The sequence below is a fragment of the Lithobates pipiens genome, unplaced genomic scaffold, assembly GCF_037356315.1.
Source record: "Lithobates pipiens isolate NorthernLeopardFrog02 unplaced genomic scaffold, aLitPip1_a1.2 Scaffold_16, whole genome shotgun sequence".
NCBI classification, from domain to species: Eukaryota; Metazoa; Chordata; class Amphibia; order Anura; family Ranidae; genus Lithobates; species Lithobates pipiens.
In genome coordinates, this window is record NW_027507748.1 from 373,949,332 (window position 1) to 373,970,161 (window position 20,830).

Sequence of the window (20,830 nt, forward strand, 5' to 3'; positions counted from 1 at the left end):
ATTAAAAACCACGGAAGCCGTTTGGTGGCTGCACAGTACTCAGTATTCTCTGGCACCCACTGATCGCCAAGCAGAGAGACAGAACTGTGATCTGCCTATGTAAACAAGGCAGATTCCCATTCTGACAGGAGGGAAGGGATGGAGTTTGTGTCCCTGCAAAGCAGGGAATAAATTCCATCTCTTCCCCTAGTAAAAGCACCCCACATAGTATAGTAAAATACTGGCTAGGCACACAGTTAACCCTTTGATCACCCCTGATGTTAACCCCTTTCTCAGCCATCTCATTAGTACAGTGACAGTGCATATTTTTTGTACTAATCACTGTATTAGTATCACTGGTCCCTAAAAAGTGTCAAAAGTGTCAGTTAGTGTCAGAATGTCCACCGCAATATCACAGCCCTGCTATAATTCGCTGTCCACCGCCATTGCTGGTAAAAAAAAAAAAAAATACAAATATTTCATAGTTTGCTGACACTATAACGTTTGCACAAACCAATCAATATACGTTTTATTGGGATTTGTTTACCAAAAATATGTAGCAGAATACATATTGGCCTAAATGTATGAAGAAATTTAATTTTTAAAAATTTTTTATTGGATAGATTTTATTGCAGAAAATAAAAAAATATAGTTTTTTTTTAAATTGCTGGTCTTTTTTTGTTTATAGCCCAAAAAATAAAAAACGCAGTGGTGATTAAATACCACCAAAATAAATCTCTATTTGTGGGGAAAAAAGGACATATTATTCGGTTACAGTGTTTCATGACCCTGCAATTGTCAGTTAAATTAACGCAGTGCCGTATCGCAAAGAATGGCCTGGTCATGAGGGGGTAAATCTTCTGGAGGTCAAGTGGTTAAAAAGACATAGTAGTTACCACATCCATGTGTAGTTTACATCTATAATACAGAGAATATTTTCATGTTTACAAACCTTGTCGACATAAGAAGCTTGACGTGTTTTGAAAACACTCTTTCTTCTTCTTGTGAACACATATGATGTCCAAAACAGGGTCAATATATAAACACAGTGTTAAAAGACGGGTTAAAAGATTTGTTTCTTTGCAGAGCTGCACCAAATTTAGCCCTCTTCAGTTTTAGTAAAATAACCCCCTTGTCTTGTACAATAGAGTGCCAGTGAGTCAGCAACATGATAGAACAGCAGGGAGCACGTGGTGGATCATAGGTACGTAGTGGATCATAAGCACGTAGTGGATCATAGGTATAGGCAAGTGGCACCAGCAGTTACCCACAACTATCACCCTACATCAACAGAATATGCAAAAAATAGTTATATCAAGGGCATCTACAGATACATGATCATCCTACAATGTTGGTCATTGGTCATAGGTGAGGGTTACAAAAGTGCTGTTTACATATTTTTGTATTTGCCAAAAGTCCATCATGGAGGTTCTTCATGAGCAGCCTCATGTATCTACAGTGGTGTGAAAAAGTGTTTGCCCCCTTCCTCATTTCCTGTTCCTTTGCATGTTTGTCACACTTAAGTGTTTCGGAACATCAAACCAATTTAAACAATAGTCAAGGACAACACAAGTAAACACAAAATGCAATTTGTAAATGAAGGTGTTTATTATTAAAGGTGAAAAAAAATCCAAACCATCATGGCCCTGTGTGAAAAAGTGATTGCCCCCCTTGTTAAAACATACTATAACTGTGGTTGTCCACACCTGAGTTCAATTTCTCTAGCCACACCCAGGCCTGATTATTGCCACACCTGTTCACAATCAAGGCATCACTTAAATAGGAGCTGCTTGACACAGTAAGGTCCACCAGAAGATCCTTAAAAGCTACACATCATGCCGAGACCCAAAGAAATTCAGGAACAATTGAGAAAGAAAGTAATTGAGATCTATCAGTCTGGAAAGGGTTATAAAGCCATTTCCAAAGCTTTGGGAATCCAGCGAACCACAGTGAGAGCCATTATCCACAAATGGCGAAGACATGGAACAGTGGTGAACCTTCCCAGGAGTGGCCAGCCGCCCAAAATTACCCCAAGAGCGCAGCGACGACTCATCCAAGAGGTCACAAAAGACCCCACAACAACGTCCAAGGAACTGCAGGCCTCACTTGCCTCAGTTAAGGTCAGCGTTCATGCCTCCACCATCAGGAAAAGACTGGGCAAAAATGGCCTGCATGGTAGAGTTCCAAGGAGAAAACCACTGCTGAGCAAAAAGAACATCAAAGCTCGTCTCAATTTCTCCACAACACATCTTGATGATCCCCAAGACTTTTGGGACAACATTCTGTGGACCGATGAGACAAAAGTGGAACTCTTTGGAAGGTGTGTGTCCAAGTATATCTGGCGTAGAAGGAACACTGCATTTCATAAAAAGAACATTATACCAACAGTAAAATATGGTGGTGGTAGTGTGATGGTCTGGGGCTGTTTTGCTGCTTCAGGACCTGGAAGACTTGCCGTGATAAAAGAAACTATGAATTCTGCTGTCTACCAAGAGATCCTGAAGGAGAATGTCCGACCATCTGTTCGTGTACTCAAGCTGAAACGAACTTGGGTTCTGCAGCAGGACAATGATCCTAAACACACCAGCAAGTCCACCACCGAATGGCTGAAGAAAAACAAAATGAAGACTTTGGAGTGGCCTAGCCAAAGTCCTGACCTGAATCCTATTGAGATGTTGTGGTATGACCTTAAAAAGGCCGTTCATGCTCGAAAACCCTCTAATGTAACTGAATTAGGACAATTCTGCAAAGATGAGTGGGCCAAAATTCCTCCAGGACGCTGTAAAAGCCTCATTGCACGTTATCGCAAACGCTTGGTTGCAGTTGTTGCTGCTAAGGGTGGCCCAACCAGTTATTAGGTTTAGGGGGCAATCACTTTTTCACACAGGGCCATGATGGTTTGGATTTTTTTTCACCTTTAATAATAAACACCTTCATTTACAAATTGCATTTTGTGTTTACTTGTGTTGTCCTTGACTATTGTTTAAATTGGTTTGATGTTCTGAAACACTTAAGTGTGACAAACATGCAAAGGAACAGGAAATGAGGAAGGGGGCAAACACTTTTTCACACCACTGTATACTCACTCAAGAGATGCCATATCCCCCAACAACAACCTTCTCCTATATAAGTAGTCTTCAAACTGTGGCCTATGGGCCCATTGCAGCCCTTTCCTTGCCCTTATCCAACCCTCGGGGCACTATTCCTCCCACTGAAACCAACAATGGGGCATTTTTCCTTCCACTAATGCCTATTCCTCCTTTCAATGGCTACAGACATTATGTCGTGTTTTACTCCCACTGATGATGGGGCATTTTCCACTTCCACTGGCCCCCATATTGGACAGTAAATTGGCCGTTTGTTTAGAAAGTTTGGAGACCCTTGTCCTATATCCCCCCATTTCCATCAGTATAACATTAAGTAGGGATGGGCCGAACACCCTCCCTGTTTGGTTCGCACCATAACACCTCGCACAGGCAAAAAGTTCTAGCGAACATGCAAACCCTATTAAAGTCTATGGGACACAAACATGAAAAATCAAAAGTCCCAAGGATTATATGCAAGTTATTGCTAAAAAAAAAAAAAATGTATGGGGACCCGGGTCCTGCCCTGAGGGACATGTATCAATGCAAAAAAAAAGTTTTTAAAACAATAGTTTTTTCAGGAGCAATGATTTTAATAATGCTTAAAGTGAAACAATAAAAATTTACTTTCTTTCTCGTACATCACGGGACACAGAGTCTCAGTAATTACTGATGGGTTATAGGGTATCACTAGCTGATTGGACACTGGCACACCCTAGACAGGAAGTTCAATCCCCCGTATAACCCCTCCCCTTACTGGAGGTACTGCCGTTTTTTCGCCAGTGTCTTAGGTGTTGGTCAGTGGATTTTTTTGTGGTGCCGCTATCTTTTGTTGCTTTGCACTATGGGTAGAAGAGGCACAAATACCCCGAAGAGTAGGGGCTCAAAGGGGTCCCATTCAGGCTCTGAGGACCCCCTCTCTGCAGCACCTTCCCCCCCTGCAGGACCCGGGGAGGCTGGCCAGGGTGAGCCCTCGAGGTCAGGGGCTGCAACTGCTTCTGGCACTTCAGTCCCTGTATACATTACACAGGAGGTTTTTTCCTCAACCATAAATGGATTAGAGGAAAGATTAGTGGCCTTAATCGCGTCTTCACACAGTGGAAGAAAATGCACTAGGTCCCCCTCTGCCACCCAGGACCTTCAAACTGAGGAACTCTGGGATAAAGGAGAGGAATCCCCCTCAGAGGATAGGGATGATACTGATGATTCCACTTCTGAGGAATCTAGTGGAGAAGGGCCCTCTTCAGCTTCTCAGGATGAGAAGATGTTGGTGCAAATTCTTGCTGGATTGGTCCGGTCCACACTTAAGTTACTCGTACCTGAGTCAGTTAAAGAACCCACTTCTTGTTTGGGTTCATTGAAGCCTCCTCAAACCGCACATATCTTTCCTGTTCATAGTTTACTTTTATCTATTCTGAGTGGGATCACCCAGATAAAAAATGTTTTCCTCCTAAAAAGTTTTCAACACTTTATCCTATGGAGGAAAAATTTACTAAGATGTGGGGTATACCAGCAGTTGACGCTGCCGTATCCTCCATAAATAAAAGCCTGACTTGTCCTGTTGACAACGCTCAGATGCTTAAGGATCCAACCGATAAAAAATCGGAATTCCTATTAAAAAAACTTTTCTCCTTGGCAGGTTCAACCTGCAGTGGCAGAAATTGGAGTCTGTCAATATTTAAGAGACCATGTTAAACAGGTGCTCAAAGTTTTACCTGAACAGCAAGCTCGGGCGTTGGCCAACCTACCAGCGGCTTTGTGTTTTGCTGTTGATGCTATCAGAGATTCTATCCTCCAGACCTCTCGCCTTACGCTTGGGTTGGTACATATGCATAGAATCTTATGGTTGAAAAAATGATCAGCCGAGTCACCATGTAAGAAACTCCTGGCTGGATTTCCTTTTCGTGGTGCAAGACTGTTTGGAGAGAATTTGGACAATTATATCCAAAGGATCTCTAGAGGGAAAAGTACCCTTTTACCAGTCAAGAAAAGGACTAAACGTCCCTCCTTTAAAATGGGCTCTTTCTCCAGTACCAGGGGCATCAGCCTCCAGGCAGTCACGGCGGACTCCTCCGTCAGGCTCAAAGTTTAAAACTCAGAGTCAACCCCAGGGACAAAAGAAGTCCTGGGGGAGAAGGTCTTCAAAACAAAGCACTAAGGCCTCCTTGTGAAGGGGCGCCCCCGCTCACTCGAGTAGGGGGGAAACTGCTAAAGTTCTCAGGGCTCTGGTAGGAGGAATTTTGGGACAGATGGGTGATCTCCACAGTAACTTTAGGTTACAAACTAGAATTCCGAGAATTCCCTTCTCCTCGTTTCCTCAGATCAAATGTACCATGAGACCAGAGAAAAAGAAGTCTCTCTTTCTAGCGTTGGAGCGACTATTGTCGCAAAAGGTTATCGTGGTAGTTCCCACGCAAGAGCAGGGATTGGGGTTTTATTCAAACCTTTTCACAGTACCAAAGCCAAACGGATTTGTCAGACCCATTCTAGATCTCAAAGATCTACACTGATTTCTAAAAGTGACAAATAGAAGGGAAGCACAGTGGTGTAGTGGTTAGCACTCTCACCTAGCAGTAAGAAGGGTTGCTGGTTCGAATCCCAACCACGATACTACCTGCCTGGAGTTTGCATGTTCTCCCTGTGCCTGCGTGGGTTTCCTCCGGGTACTCCGGTTTCCTCTCACAATGCAAAGACATGCAGGTAGGTTAATTGGCTTCTATCCAAAATTGGCTCTAGTATATGAATGGGGACCTTGGATTGTGGGCTCCTTGAGGGTAGGGACCGACGTGAGTGTGCAATGTACAGGGATAGGGACAATTGTAGACACTCACTCAGGTTGAACTGGATGGACTGGTGTCTTTATTCAACCTAACTAACTATGAAAACAATGAAAGGGTAGTGGTGTGCTGTACATAAAAGATAATAAAATGCTAAAAAATGGTCACAATAAAATATAATATACTGTGCAAAAAATGCCAAAGAAACCCAACATGGGCTAATATTTATTTTTAATTAGATTTTTTTATCTATATACATGTATGATGTGATATTTCTTTCATTATTTGTTTTTTACCTGGAAGATAAGCACTTTGTTGCATGGACTGTAGATTGTCTATTGTCACTTTTTTTTAGCTTATTTTTCACTATTAGCCCACATTGGGTTTCTTTGGCATTTTTTGCACAGTGTCAGTTTGATTATTGCCATTACCTGCCGTGTATATTATATTTTATTGTGACCATTTTTTAGCATTTTATTATCTTCTATGTACAGCGCACCACTACTCTTCTATTTTTTCGGGTTCAGATACTTCCCTCAGTGTGTGCAGCAGTACGCTAGCTATACCATTTGAGTTGGCGCAGGAATACCTCTTTCTATTATGATTTCTAAAAGTACGGTCCTTTCGCATGGAATCGATCCAATCGGTAGTCTCCATCCTACAAGGGGGAGAACTTCTGGCATCAATAGACATCAAGGATGCATACTTGCATATACCTATTTTCCCTGCTCATCAAAAGTACCTACGTTTCGAAGTAGAAAAACGCCACTTTCAGTTTGTAGCTCTGCCTTTTCGGCTAGCTACTGCACCTCCAGTGTTTACAAAAATGTTGGCCCCTCTGGCCAGATTAAGGGCCCAAGGTATAATGGTAGTAGCATATCTAGATGACCTGCTCTTGATAGACTGGTCAGTAGCCCACTTGGACAAAAGCTTTGTCCACACAATCAGCTACCTGGAATACCTAGGTTGGGTCCTAAACTTAGAGAAGTCTTCTTTAAAACCAGTAAGAAGACTAGAGTATTTTGGGTCTGGTACAGCCCAGAAGAGGGTATTTCTACCCCAAGCAAAGAGCAGTTCCTTAAAAGAACTGATTCAGGTAGTCAGAGCAAAGAAGGGTCCTTCTATTCGCCTTTGTATGAGACTCCTGGGGAAGATGGTGGCTTCATTTGAAGCAGTTCCCTAAGCTCAGTTTCATTCGAGACGGTTGTAAAACAGTATCCTGTTGGATTTTTTGATGCCTGTCTCCTAAGGTGCGTCAGAGCCTCAGTTGGTGGTTGATACCTGAAAACCTGCAAAAAGGAAAATCCTTTTTACCAGTTACCTGGGCAGTGGTAACTAGTGATGGCGGAACGGTTCGCCCGGCGGTCGTTTTGCAGTGAATTTCGGCTGTTCGCGGTCCGCCTGTTTGGCGGACTATTGGCGCAGTTCGCCCGGCGGACTTTGGTGTTTACTGTGTAAAAGAACTTTGACCTATGATGACACATCCATCATGGGGTACAGGACAGCCAATTGAGACATTACAGCACATGGACACTTGGACATTCCCCCTAACTTATAAATAGACCCGATCCGGCGGCCATTTTACATTCTTTCTTCTGTCACTATAGGGAGAGGTTGCTGTGTGGAGCAGGGAGAGATTGCAGTGACCTAAATCGCTAGCTATTTGGTACACAACAGTTCTTTTCAGGACTGGTATAGGTGTTAGGTGTATATAGGTTTGCTGTGCTACTGATTGTTGCAGCAGCCTGAGTGTCTTTTGTCAGTTTAGAGAAAGGGACAGGACGGTGTGTCTGCTGCAGGGACAGTCAGTTTAGTCATTAGCTGTTACTATCAGGTCCACAAAAGTGCTATTCCAGTTATTGTTCCAGTAGCCTTTGTTTTGTCAGTTTATATAGGGACAGGCGGGAAGCAGTGTGTGAGGCAGTGAGGGTCAGTTTAATCAGTAGCTGTTAGTATATTAGGTCCACAAAGGTTCTTTTCAGGACTGGTATCAGTGGTATGGTAATAGGCTTGTACACGTATAATATTCTTTCTTCCAAATATAGAAAGAATATTATACTTGACTGCTGTCCTTCTGCTGCAGTCTGCTAATCATTCACAACCTACTTGTTCCACAAAGCTCCTTATAAGGACTGTTAATAACCTGGTGTAGGGTGCTACAGTACATAGGGTTGAGTGAGGTACAGTCTGCCAATCTATAAGGACTGGTATAGGTCCACAATACATAGGGTTGAGGTGCACTACTGCTGACCGCTGCCCTATACTGCAGCAGTCCTTCATCGGTATAGGGACTGACGTACAGTCTGCTAATCACTCACACACAAGCTACTTGTTCCACAAAGGTCCTTATAAGGACTGGTAAGGTATAGGGTACTACAGTACATAGGGTTGAGTGAAGTACAGTCTGACATTCTATAAGGACTGGTATAGGTCCACAATACATAGGGTTGAGGTGCACTACTGCTGACCGCTGCCCTATACTGCAGCAGTCCTTCATCGGTATAGGGACTGACGTACAGTCTGCTAATCACTCACACACCCTACTTGTTCCACAAAGGTCCTTATAAGGACTGGTAAGGTATAGGGTACTACAGTACATAGGGTTGAGTGAGGTACAGTCTGACATTCTATAAGGACTGGTATAGGTCCACAATACATAGGGTTGAGGTGCACTACTGCTGACTGACCGCTGCCCTATACTGCAGCAGTCCTTCATCGGTATAGGGACTGAGAGTTTTGTCACAGGGTCATTTAAAAAATGACAGGCAGAGGAAGAGGCAGGCCCTTCCGCAGGAGTGGTAGGGGTAGGGCAGGAGCAACAGGCTTGAGCCAAAGTGGGAAGTTGCAGAAGGTGCATTCAATTACTTTAAAGGACGCACCAGACTTGGTTAAGTGGCTCGCTCAGCCTTACTCTTCTGCACCCTCCTCATCCTCTCGATCTGCACCCTCTTCTTCACTCTCTGCTATGTGCACCCCCAAAGACACTACCACCAACAACACCACCACCACCACACCACATACCTTCCGCTTGAGTCACAGGAATTATTTTCCAATCCATATCAAGAGGACATTTATGATGCGCAGCCACTCTTGGCATTGGATCAGGAAGAGGAGGTAGCAACAACCGCTACTCAGCAGTCTGACGACAGTACCCAGATCAGCCCAAGGAGGAGGTTGGTCCCCGGTGTTGCTGCCTACTCTGAGATCTCTACTTATAGCGGTGGGGAAGGTGACATTGATGATGACGTGTCTAGTGATGTCACATGGGTGCCCACAAGAGAGGAAGAGGAGGGGAGTTCAGAGGGAGATATGGACCAGCAGATAGGGAGGAGAAGCAGGAATAACTTACATTGCACAGGAGGGACAAAGCAGACTGCAAATGTATCAGGAGCGAGTCATCGACCATGTACGGTCACATCTGGCGCTCCCAGGACACCGGCACATTGCTCCGCAGTGTGGGCTTTTTTTAACGAGTCAGCTTGTGACAATAGCGTTGCTATCTGCAATCTTTGCAGTCAACGCATTAGTAGCGGTAAGCCCAACACTCACCTAGGGACGCATGCAGACTTCTGCGCCCATTTGAGGAGATCACCAAATTGGTCAGTCGCAGCGATGGCGCCATCAGTGACATGGTACCTTATGCCTTCTTTATGGAGCGTGCATTGCGTCGTGTCATTGATCAAGCTGTGGAGGAGCAGGAGCGGGAAGATGAGGAAGTCACAATGCTGGATGAATTCCCAGGAGGGGGCTACTCTATCTGAGACAAGTCAACAACAGGAGTCTGAAGAGGAGTCAGAGGAGGATGGTGCTGGGGCGGATGAGGAGGAGCAAGAAGAGCATGCTTTAAACTTTTCTGGGATCCCTGTTGTGCGTGGATGGGGAGAGGAGAATGAAGAGGACGACATTATCCTGGATGATGAGCAGGAGCCAGGCCACCACACCGCTTCCAGTTTAGTGCAAATGGGGGCCTTCATGCTCCAGTGTTTTAATAGGGACCCCCGTATAAAAAGCATAAGGGTCAAGGACCAGTACTGGGTGACAACGTACTTAGCCCCGGTACAAACACAAAATGGCAGAAATGTTACCGCCGTCACAGAGGGCTGGCAGAATGGAGCACTTCCAGGCCTTGCTTTGAGAAATGCTGCATTCTGCTTTTGCGTGCGCTGGCAGAGGAGCAATTTCCACTCCCAGAGAAGGAGTTGCAGGTACCAATCCAACAGCGCCTGCAAGAAGAGGCCGGTTTGAAGATGTGTTGGTGACTTCGGATATGAGGTCATTCTTTCAGCTGACCCATCGACAGGTGTCATCCGGATCCAGCATCAGGGAACGCCTAGACCGTCAGGTGTCTGACTACATCGGGTTAACGGCCAATGTGGACGCTCTGAGGAGTGATGAACCCCTGGACTACTGGGTGGGCAGGCTTGACCTCTGGCCAGAGCTTGCCCAATTTGCAATCGAACTGTTGGCTTGCCCCTTATCCAGTGTCCTGTCCGAAAGGACGTTAAGCGCAGCAGGGGGGATCGTGACCGATAAGCGTACTTGCCTAGCTCACGACAGTGTTAACTACCTCACATTTCTAAAAATGAATGAGGGATGGATCTCGGAGGAATTCAACACATGTGACCAGTAGACCATGTATATGTCTATAAACAATTTTTTTAATCGAGCACAGAGACCTTCTTTCTTCATTTGGCTCACTTCCGTGTCCAAAAAAAGCACACCGTACTATATGCCCGTACACTCCTATTTGAAGAGGTTGAGCGGTGTCATATTTCTACTGGGGCTGCTTATTATGAGGGGCTCCCACCATCCCTGTGCTGTGCTGACATTCTCCTGGGGCTGTACCTCTGCTGTGCATATTATGAGGGGCTCCCACCATCCCTGTGCTGTGCTGACTACCTCCTGGGGCTGTACCTCTGCTGTGCATATTTTGAGGTGCTCCCACCATCCCTGTGCTATGCTCATTATGAGGGGCTCCCACCATCCCTGTGCTATGCTGGCATCCTCCTGGGGCTGCTTATTATGAGGGGCTCCCACCATCCCTGTGCTATGCTGACATCCTCCTGGGGCTGCTTATTATGAGGGGCTCCCACCATCCCTGTGCTATGCTCATTATGAGGGGCTCCCACCATCCCTGTGCTATGCTCATTATGAGGGGCTCCCACCATCCCTGTGCTATGATGACTTCCTCCTGGGGCTGCTTACGATGCAGGTGTCAGTGCTGTATATCACGGTGCTGATGTCAGTACTCTTTATCACGGTGCTGCTGTCAGTGCTGTATATCACGGTGCTGGTGTTAGTGCTTTATGTCACGCTGCTGATGTCAGTACTCCCTATCACGGTGCTGTTGTCAGATGACTCTATCACGGTGCAGGTGTCATTGCTGTATGTCACGCTGCTGATGTCAGTGCTCTCTATCATGGTGCTGCTGTCAGTGCTGCATTTCACGGTGCTGGTGTTAGTGCTTTATGTCACACTGCTGATGTCAGTGCTCTCTATCACGGTGCTGTTGTCAGATGACTCTATCACGGTGCAGGTGTCATTGCTGTATGTCACGCTGCTGGTGATCATCTCCTGCACCCTCTTCTTTGCCTACCCTGGTCCCTGACCTTCCCTCTCCTCCATTGCCTTCATGCGCTACACAGTCCTGAATTGTCACAACAATTTCCCATATAAAAAAAGAATGCTTCTAGTTGTCGATCCAAGATTCACCTCATACATGTGTTATGTCATTGGCCATGTGGTGGGACTATGTTTGCACAGCTATTAATTATTTTGTGGCTGCAAATTTGACCTGTGGGTTTGCGAAGTTCGCCTCCCATTGAAGTCAATTGGGCCTGCCGCGAACGTTCCGGTTCGCAAACTATCGGCTGTGTTCGCGAAACATCCCGTCGGAAGTTCGTCCATCACGTCGGAAGTTCGTCCATCACTAGTGGTAACAACATATGCCAATCTTTTGGGTTGGGGGCAGTTCTGGATCAGTTGACTGCCGAGATGGTCCAAAACCGAGAGGACCTTACCCATCAACATTCTGGAGATCCGTGCGGCGTATATAGCCTTAAAAGCCTGGATGCTCAGGTTACAGGGTTTCCCTGTCCAGATCCAGTCCGACAATGCCACATCAGTGGCTTATATCAATCACCAAGGAGGCACCAGGAGTGGTGCAGCTCAGAGAGAAGTAAACCAGATCTTGATCTGGGCAGAAAAGCATTTTCCGTGTATATCAGCAATTTTCATTCCCAGGATAGAGAACTGGCAGGTGGACTACTTGAGTCGCCGGCAGTTAGTCCCCTGGGAATGGTCTCTTCATCCCGACGTCTTCTTGGCTATATGCTAGAGATGGGGGGTTCTGGATGTAGATCTCTTTTCATCCAGGTTCAACAACAAGATCGACAACTTTGTGTCAAGAACAAGGGATCCTCTTGCATGTGGGACAGATGCGTTGGTAACTCCGTGGCATCAGTTCTCTCTGATTTATGCATTCCCTCCTATTCTGTTGCTGCAGTGACTTCTTTGCAGGATCAAGCAGGAAAAGAAGTCGCTGCTTCTGGTGGCTCCAGCGTGGCCCAGAAGAGTTTGGTATGCAGAAATAGTGAAGATGGTGGTAGGCTCTCCTTGGACCCTACTGTCATGTCCAGTCCTGCTATCCCAAGGAACAGTATTCCAGCCTGCCTTACAAACGCTAAATTTAATGGTTTGGCTATTTAAACCCACATTCTGAAGAAACGTGGGCTTTCAAGCCCTGTGATTTCTACCTTTATTAATGCAAGGAACCTGGCTTCCAGAATGATTTATCATAGAGTCTGGAAAGCATATGTCTCCTGGTGTGAACCCAGGGGTTGGCACCCCAGAAAGTATGTCATAGGCAGAATCCTTGAATTTCTGCAAATGGGGTTAGAGATGAAGCTGGCCTTGAGTATCATCAAGGGTCAGGTCTCGGCCTTATCAGTTCTGTTCCAACGTCCACTTGCTACGCATTCTTTCTGTCAGCTTTACAGAAGCAGCCTTTTGAACCGATATGTCAAATTCCCTTAATTCTGTTTAATTAAAAAATTAATTCTTCTGGTGGCCATTTCTTCTGCCAGAAGAGTGTCAGAATTAGCGGCCCTCTCTTGTAAAGAGCCATATCAAATAATGCACAAGGATAGTCCTATTTTTATACCATAGGTATCCTAGTTTTCTACTGAAGGTGGTCTCAGGTTTTCATCTAAACCAAGATATTGTTCTGCCTTCCTTTTTTCCAAATCCCTGTTCTACAGAAGAGAAGTCACTATATTCTTTGGATGTAGTGAGAGCAGTCAAAGCCTATCTGGAAGCAACTGCTCAGGTTCGCAAAATGGATGTTTTGTTTGTATTGCCAGAAGGTCCTAATAGAGGACAGGCAGTGTCGAAATATACCATTGCCATTACCATTATGGTCTGAAGCAAAAAGGCGCATTCCACTAGGGCTATTAGTGCTTCGTGGGCAGTGCATCACCAGGCCTCCATGGCTCAGATCTGCAAGGTCACAACCTGATCATCAGTCAATACAGTCACCAAATCTTATCAGGTGGATGTGAGAAGGCATGAGGATATCGCCTTTGGGCGTAGTGTGCTGCAGGCAGTGGTACAAGGTGCTCAGGTCTGATTACACCCTACTTTGTGTGGTTCCCCTCCCCTCAGATAGCATTGCTTTGGGACATCCCATCAGTAATTACTGAGACTCTGTGTCCCATGATGTACGAGAAAGAAAATAGGATTTTTATAACAGCTTACCTGTAAAATTATTTTCTTTTGAGGTACATCATGGGACACAGAGGTCCCTCCCCTCTTCTAATACACTTATATTGCTTTGCTACAAAACTGAGGTACCTCCAGTAAGGGGAGGGGTTATAATCACCTAGTGATACCCTATAACCCATCAGTAATTACTGAGACTCTGTGTCCCGTGATGGACCTCAAAAGAAAAGGAGTTTACAGGTAAGCTGTTATAAAAATCCTATTATTCCTCTAAATATCGTGCCATGGGGTGGTCCCCTTAGTCTGCCTGTAAAGTGGTGCATCCGTGCGATGTGTAGAACAATAACAATAATGGCATTTCTAAAGGAAAAATGTAATTTAAACTTGCTCGTGGCTGTAATGCATTGCTGACCCCCGGCAATATTGATGAAAAAATCAAGGGAAAAAAAAGCGTAAGGTCCCTCCCCCAGTCCATACCAGGCCCTTTGGGTCCAAAATTGTTTAAAAAAAAGTCCATATCAGACCCTTATCTGAGCATGCAGCCTGGAGGTCAGGATGGGGGGGGGGGATGGGGGGGGGAGGGGGTCGAGCGAGTGGCTCCCCCCTCCAGAACTATACCAGGCCACATACCCTCAACATGGGGCGGTGGGTGCTTTGGGGCAGGGGGGGCTCTGCACCCCCACCCCAAAGCACCTTGTCCCCATGTTGATGGGGACAAGAGCCTCTTCTGGACAACCCTGGCCATGGTTGTCTGGGTTTGTGGGCAGGGACATATCAGAATCCTGAAGCCCCCAGATCCAGCCTCGCCATGTGAATGGATATCGGAATACATTAGACCCCTACCCATTCACCAAAAAAAGTGTCAAAAAGTAAAAACCACAGACAGTTTTTGACAATGTCCCGCAATGAATATCCATCATCGCACTGCCCGACGGACCCGAAAAATAGAAAAAAAATGGAAAAACTCTGACTCCATGGGAGGCCTTCTGGCAACTGCTGCTTTTTGGTTTTGACAGCTCTTATATAGCAAGGATGGGGCCATCCGCTGACGTAACCGGATGGCCCCACCCCCTCTGCATCACATGATATCAAAAGGGGCGTGGTCACTCTGTTACATCACCCAGTGGCCCGCCCTTGCCTATATAAAGGCTGTCAAAGCCAAGAGACAGCTGTTCCCAGGAGGCCTCCCATTGAGGCAAAGCTTTTTTGAGTTTTTCAATTTTTCGGGTCCCTTGGGCAGCGTGATTAAAGATGGATGGACATCGCGGGACACTTATTCTTCTTCTTTTTTAATAAAGGAATTGTCAAAAGCTGGAAGAAGATAGCGGAGGCCCGGCAAGAAGAACAGAAGAGGGGGACAAGACCCACGAAGTCGGAAGAAGACCCCCGGCGACGTCGAGAAAGCCGGGCTCCTCCGCTAGTAAAAGAACTAGCAGAAGATAGCGGAGGAGTCCGGCGAGAAGACCCCCCCCCCAAGACGGAAGACCACCGGAGCTGTGCAATAAATTATTTTAAAAACATGTGTTCTGTTTTTTTTCTTTAAACTTCACCAGGTGAATGGGTAGGGGTACATGGTACCCCAATACTCATTCACATAGGGTGGGGGGCCGGTATCTGGGGTCCCCCTTATTAAAGGGGGCTACCAGATTCTGATAAGCCCCCCGCCCGCAGACCCAGACGGCCAGGGTTGTCGGGAAGAGGCCCAACATGGGGACAAGGTGCTTTGGGGTGGCAAAACACCCCCCCCCATGTTGAGGGCACGCGGCCTGGTACGGCTCAGGAGGGGGGCCGCCCGCTCATCCCCACCCCCTTTCCTGACCGGCCTGGCTGCGTACTCAGATAAGGGTCCGATATGGACTATGGGGGGGACCCCACGCCGTTTTTTTTGGCATCCGCCGGACTTTTGCAGACCATTACTCCTCAGCTCCTACAGTACTCTACTTGCTTGAGCTTCCAGGCACAGCTGGCACCACATAGTTAGGTCTGACACTGGCTCAGCCAGGCCTTAGAAACTGCAGGATGGTGTCAGCATATATACACACACTGTATAGAGTTTAGCTAGATCTCACTGCAGAGCATTCATGGACTGGTGTACTATTCCTAATATACTACAAGCAGGCAGTTCATTCAGTTAGCTGCAGTATATTCAGTACTGTATCCAGTTTAGCTAGATCTCGCTGCAGACCATTCCTGTTCTGTTCCTAATATACTACAGGCAGACAGTTCATTCAGTTAGCAGCAGTATATTCAGTAAAAAAAAAAAAAAAATTCACGGAAGGCGATTTTTGGCTCTATATCCTGCAGAATTTTGGGCCTTAGGTGTTGGTGGTACCAGAACACTGCAAGCCCTCACAGTTCGATGCTGGAACGGGCCCTGCTGTGAAATATATCAAGCTTTGTAATTACGTGCCCCTGTTGACCACTGTCAGAAAAATTGGGCCTTTGGTGGTATGATGGTGTTGACGCACCACTGTAAGCCCTCATAGTTACTCTTGGTGAGCGCAGGAACAAGCCCTGCAGCAAAATATTACAGCAAAAATTGTAATTACACGTCCCTGTTGAACAAGGGCAGAAAAATTTTGCTTTAGGCACTGGTGCCACAACACTGCAACCCCTCACAGATACTCTAGTTGAGCGCAGGAACAAGCCCTGCTGCAATATTACAGCAAAAATTGTAATTACACACCCCTGTTAAACAGGGGCAGAAAAATTTGGCCTAAGCCACTGGTGGTGGTGCCCAGAACCAAAAATGTTCTTACAAGCCATCAACATGAACATTGAGGAGGAATAGGATAGTCACTCAGCATAACAGGATAGTGACTCAGCATCAGCATAACAGTCTTGAAGGGATCTCACATTCATGAAAAAAATTATTCAGTTACATCAGCATCAGGTGCTTGGTAGCTGGTGATCCAAGACCGATTCTTTTTATGAAGGTGAGCCGATCAACCAAATCGGTGGATAGGCGCATGCTGTGATCGGTTACAAAGCCTCAAGCATGCCATGCTTCAAAATTGTGCCCGCTCGTGAAATGGCGACAAACGTTTACCCTTAAAAATCTCCATAGGCGACGATATCAAAAGGGGCGTGGTCACTCTGTTACATCACCCAGTGGCCCGCCCTTGCCTATATAAAGGCTGTCAAAGCCAAGAGACAGCTGTTCCCAGGAGGCCTCCCATTGAGGCAAAGCTTTTTTGAGTTTTTCTATTTTTCGGGTCCCTTGGGCAGCGTGATTAAAGATGGATGGACATCGCGGGACACTTATTCTTCTTCTTTTTTAATAAAGGAATTGTCAAAAGCTGGAAGAAGATAGCGGAGGCCCGGCAAGAAGAACAGAAGAGGGGGACAAGACCCACGAAGTCGGAAGAAGACCCCCGGCGACGTCGAGAAAGCCGGGCTCCTCCGCTAGTAAAAGAACTAGCAGAAGATAGCGGAGGAGTCCGGCGAGAAGACCCCCCCCAAGACGGAAGACCACCGGAGCTGTGCAATAAATTATTTTAAAAACATGTGTTCTGTTTTTTTTCTTTAAACTTCACCAGGTGAATGGGTAGGGGTACATGGTACCCCAATACTCATTCACATAGGGTGGGGGGCCGGTATCTGGGGTCCCCCTTATTAAAGGGGGCTACCAGATTCTGATAAGCCCCCCGCCCGCAGACCCAGACGGCCAGGGTTGTCGGGAAGAGGCCCAACATGGGGACAAGGTGCTTTGGGGTGGCAAAACACCCCCCCCATGTTGAGGGCACGCGGCCTGGTACGGCTCAGGAGGGGGGCCGCCCGCTCATCCCCACCCCCTTTCCTGACCGGCCTGGCTGCGTACTCAGATAAGGGTCCGATATGGACTATGGGGGGGACCCCACGCCGTTTTTTTTGGCATAGGGCTTCCCCTTTAAGTCCATACCAGGTGACGGGGCCAGCGAGGTGTCAATCTCGCCTATGGAGGCAGCGACATTGACCTCCTTCGCTAGTCCCGTCTACCTTGAGCCGCATTCAAAATGAACGGACTGTGTGGGCAAGTCCGTTCATTTCAAAAGTCCGGCGGATTAGCACACAGATGGCCGGATTTGAGTCAAAACTTCTTTCTAAGTCCGCCGGCCTTTTGGAAAGAAAAAGTCTGCCGGACTCTGGTCCGCCGGATAGTCTGATCGTGTGTACGCAGCATAAGAGGTACAAGATGCCCAGTGAATTTTAGAACAATTGGGATGAATTTTAGAACAGAGAATTGGAACAACTTATATACTGATCTCTCTTCCTTCAGCACAACTCTTACTGCAGACCATTACTCCTCAGCTCCTACAGTACTCTACTTGCTTGAGCTTCCAGGCACAGCTGGCACCACATAGTTAGGTCTGACACTGGCTCAGCCAGGCCTTAGAAACTGCAGGATGGTGTCAGCAGGCCAGTGGACAATGTCAAGAGGGGGGGGGGGGGGCGGCAGTGGACATTATTTGTTCTTTTATTTATTTAATTTTTTACAATTCTATTTATTTTTTATTTTTACAATGTTATTTTTTTTTTTAATTTACAATTTTTATTTTTATTTTTTCACAATGCTTTTTTTTATTAGCCCTGTTGGGGGCTTTTGTGAGATAGAAGGGGTCTAAACAAGCATCTCCCCTTTGAGACAGAGAAAGGGACTAAGGACGCAGTCCTTTTCTTTGTAGCCTCAACTGCACTGAAGATGAATGAACAAAGGCAGAGTTAATTCATAAACTGAAACATCGTAAACAACAAGTTATGCTCATCCAGAAAAGGAAGGGACTGGTATATTACATGTTTACCAGCCCTTTCCTCCACTATCTGTCCTGACAGATCTCTGCAGCAGCCAGCAGGAGAGGAGAGGAAGGAAGGCTGCAGTGTGTGAGGGGACAAGGGGAGGCCACTGAACACCCTGCACCCATGCATGATATGCCATTAACCTGCGGGATCCCTCCTGAGCTGAGCAAGTCCATTGGCACATATGGTGTGGCTTGGCTCTGCCCTCACTCCTCACAGGGTTTGATTGACAGCAGCAGGAGCCAGCAAAGCCTGTGAGAAGGGAGAGAGCTGCTACAGATGGGCACTGCACTGGATCGAGTGCAAGGATTAATGGAGATACTATTGCTACGACTTTTTACAGTTGTTGTAAATTGTAAACATGTTTTACCTTAGAGTGAAGGGCCACCCAAAAAAAAATGCATTAATAAAATAAAAAATAAAATAAAATAAAAATTTCACTTACCTGAAACGCTGTTGCTAGGCAGTCTTCCTAATCTGCCTCTTCCTATTCCGTGGCGCTTCCTCCTCTTCGGTGAGCGGCCCCGTTGCCTTCTGGGACATGTGTGTGTCCCAGAAAACAATGGGGCCATTCACAAAGCGCTGCACGACTCGCGCATACGCAGTAGGAAATGGGCAGTGAAGCCGCAAGGCTCCACTACTGCAAGACTCCACTGCCCGTTTCCCTTCGTTAGGATGGAGGTGTCGGCAGCCGATCCGATGGACAGATCGGCCTAGGGGCGGCCGACATCACAAGATTGTTGAACAGGTAAGTTTCCTTATTAAAAAGTCAGCAGCTGCAGTGTTGTAGCTGCTGACTTAAAAAAAAAAAATGTATTGGCCGGAACACCCCTTTAACATTTCTTGCATTAGGGGAAAAAATGTTTAGGTGTAAGTAACCCCCCCTCACACCCCCCGCCCCTTTACTTACCTGAGCCTTCATTCAATGCAGCGCTGTGCACATCTGCAGATCTTTTCTCCCCTCACTACCTGGTCTCGCAAGCTTTGCTGGGGCACCGGGAGCCATTGGTTCCCAGTGCAGTCAATCAAAGCCAGTGATGAGGGAGTGGAAGAAGGGGCCAGGTCCCATTGTCTGTGTCAATGGATGCAGCAGCAGGGCTCAAGTGCGAGCACACATGACTGTCCCCATGGGAAGCAGCTTCCTATGGGGGCACTGAACAAATGGGAGGGGCCAGGAGCGATGGCGAGGGACTCAAAAAGAGGAGGATCGTGGCCGCTCTGTGTGTATTGACTTTTTTTTTTAAATGTACCTTTACAATCTTGTTAATGCAGGGAATGCATTAAAGGTAAAAAATGTCTAGTCTTTAGAACCACTTTAAACTGGTATATGTGTGTTCATATACTTTTCTTATGATTAAACATCACAAAGATTTGTTCTATCTGTGTCTGGGTGATATTTTAAGACTTTAAATCAGCAAAGACGCTGTCTAGACAAGTTCTTTAAAAGATACTGTCTTATTCACTTTATCATGTTTATTGCCCAATTAACAGACAACGAAACAGGAAACAGTATTGTCGCTCAACTGGTTACACAGTATATTTCAAATTTAGATATGTGACTGGAGCTCCACTATAGTTGTCAGACGCCCAGCTATAAGCTTCCACCTGACCTCACCCTTAGGATGTCTGAGGACACTATTTTCACAGAAGCTCAGAAGATTCTTCTAGCATAGAAGATTCATTCTAGCAAAATGTGCCCCCATCCATGAGCTATGAAGTACCACAACAGTATAGGTTGCAGGTCCTGCTGTCTTGACCCCCACTTTCCTTCCTGCTGAAGCTGCCTAATGCTAGGTACAAACTATCAGTTTTTTTCCCGTTTAACCCAATGGGATGGAAAAAAAAACTTGAGAGGAGCTCATCCGTACTATCTGATGTTAGCAACAGTTTTTCAGGCATCCCCCTTTGACAGAAGCCATCTAAGATCGAACAATATGGGCCGTTTGCACCAAATTTGAGTGGTGCGTCACGGCCCATAATGCACTGCGCCATCACAGAGGTTTGCTGGCTGATGATTGGCCAAGCATGCACTGTGACCCACATGCTTTGCTCAATCACAGTGCAGTGAGCAAACAGAGCCATAATTGGCCAAAGGCAGGGATTAAGTACCCGCCCCACACTATATAAGGCCGCCTGCACGTCGGCCATGTGTAGTGTGTTCTGGGAGAGGGAGAGGGAGCGGGAGCGGGAGAGGGAGAGGGAGAGAGAGTGTGTGTGTATATATACACACACTGTATAGAGTTTAGCTAGATCTCACTGCAGAGCATTCATGGACTGGTGTACTATTCCTAATATACTACAAGCAGGCAGTTCATTCAGTTAGCTGCAGTATATTCAGTACTGTATCCAGTTTAGCTAGATCTCGCTGCAGACCATTCCTGTTCTGTTCCTAATATACTACAGGCAGACAGTTCATTCAGTTAGCAGCAGTATATTCAGTAAAAAAAAAAATTTCACGGAAGGCGATTTTTGGCTCTATATCCTGCAGAATTTTGG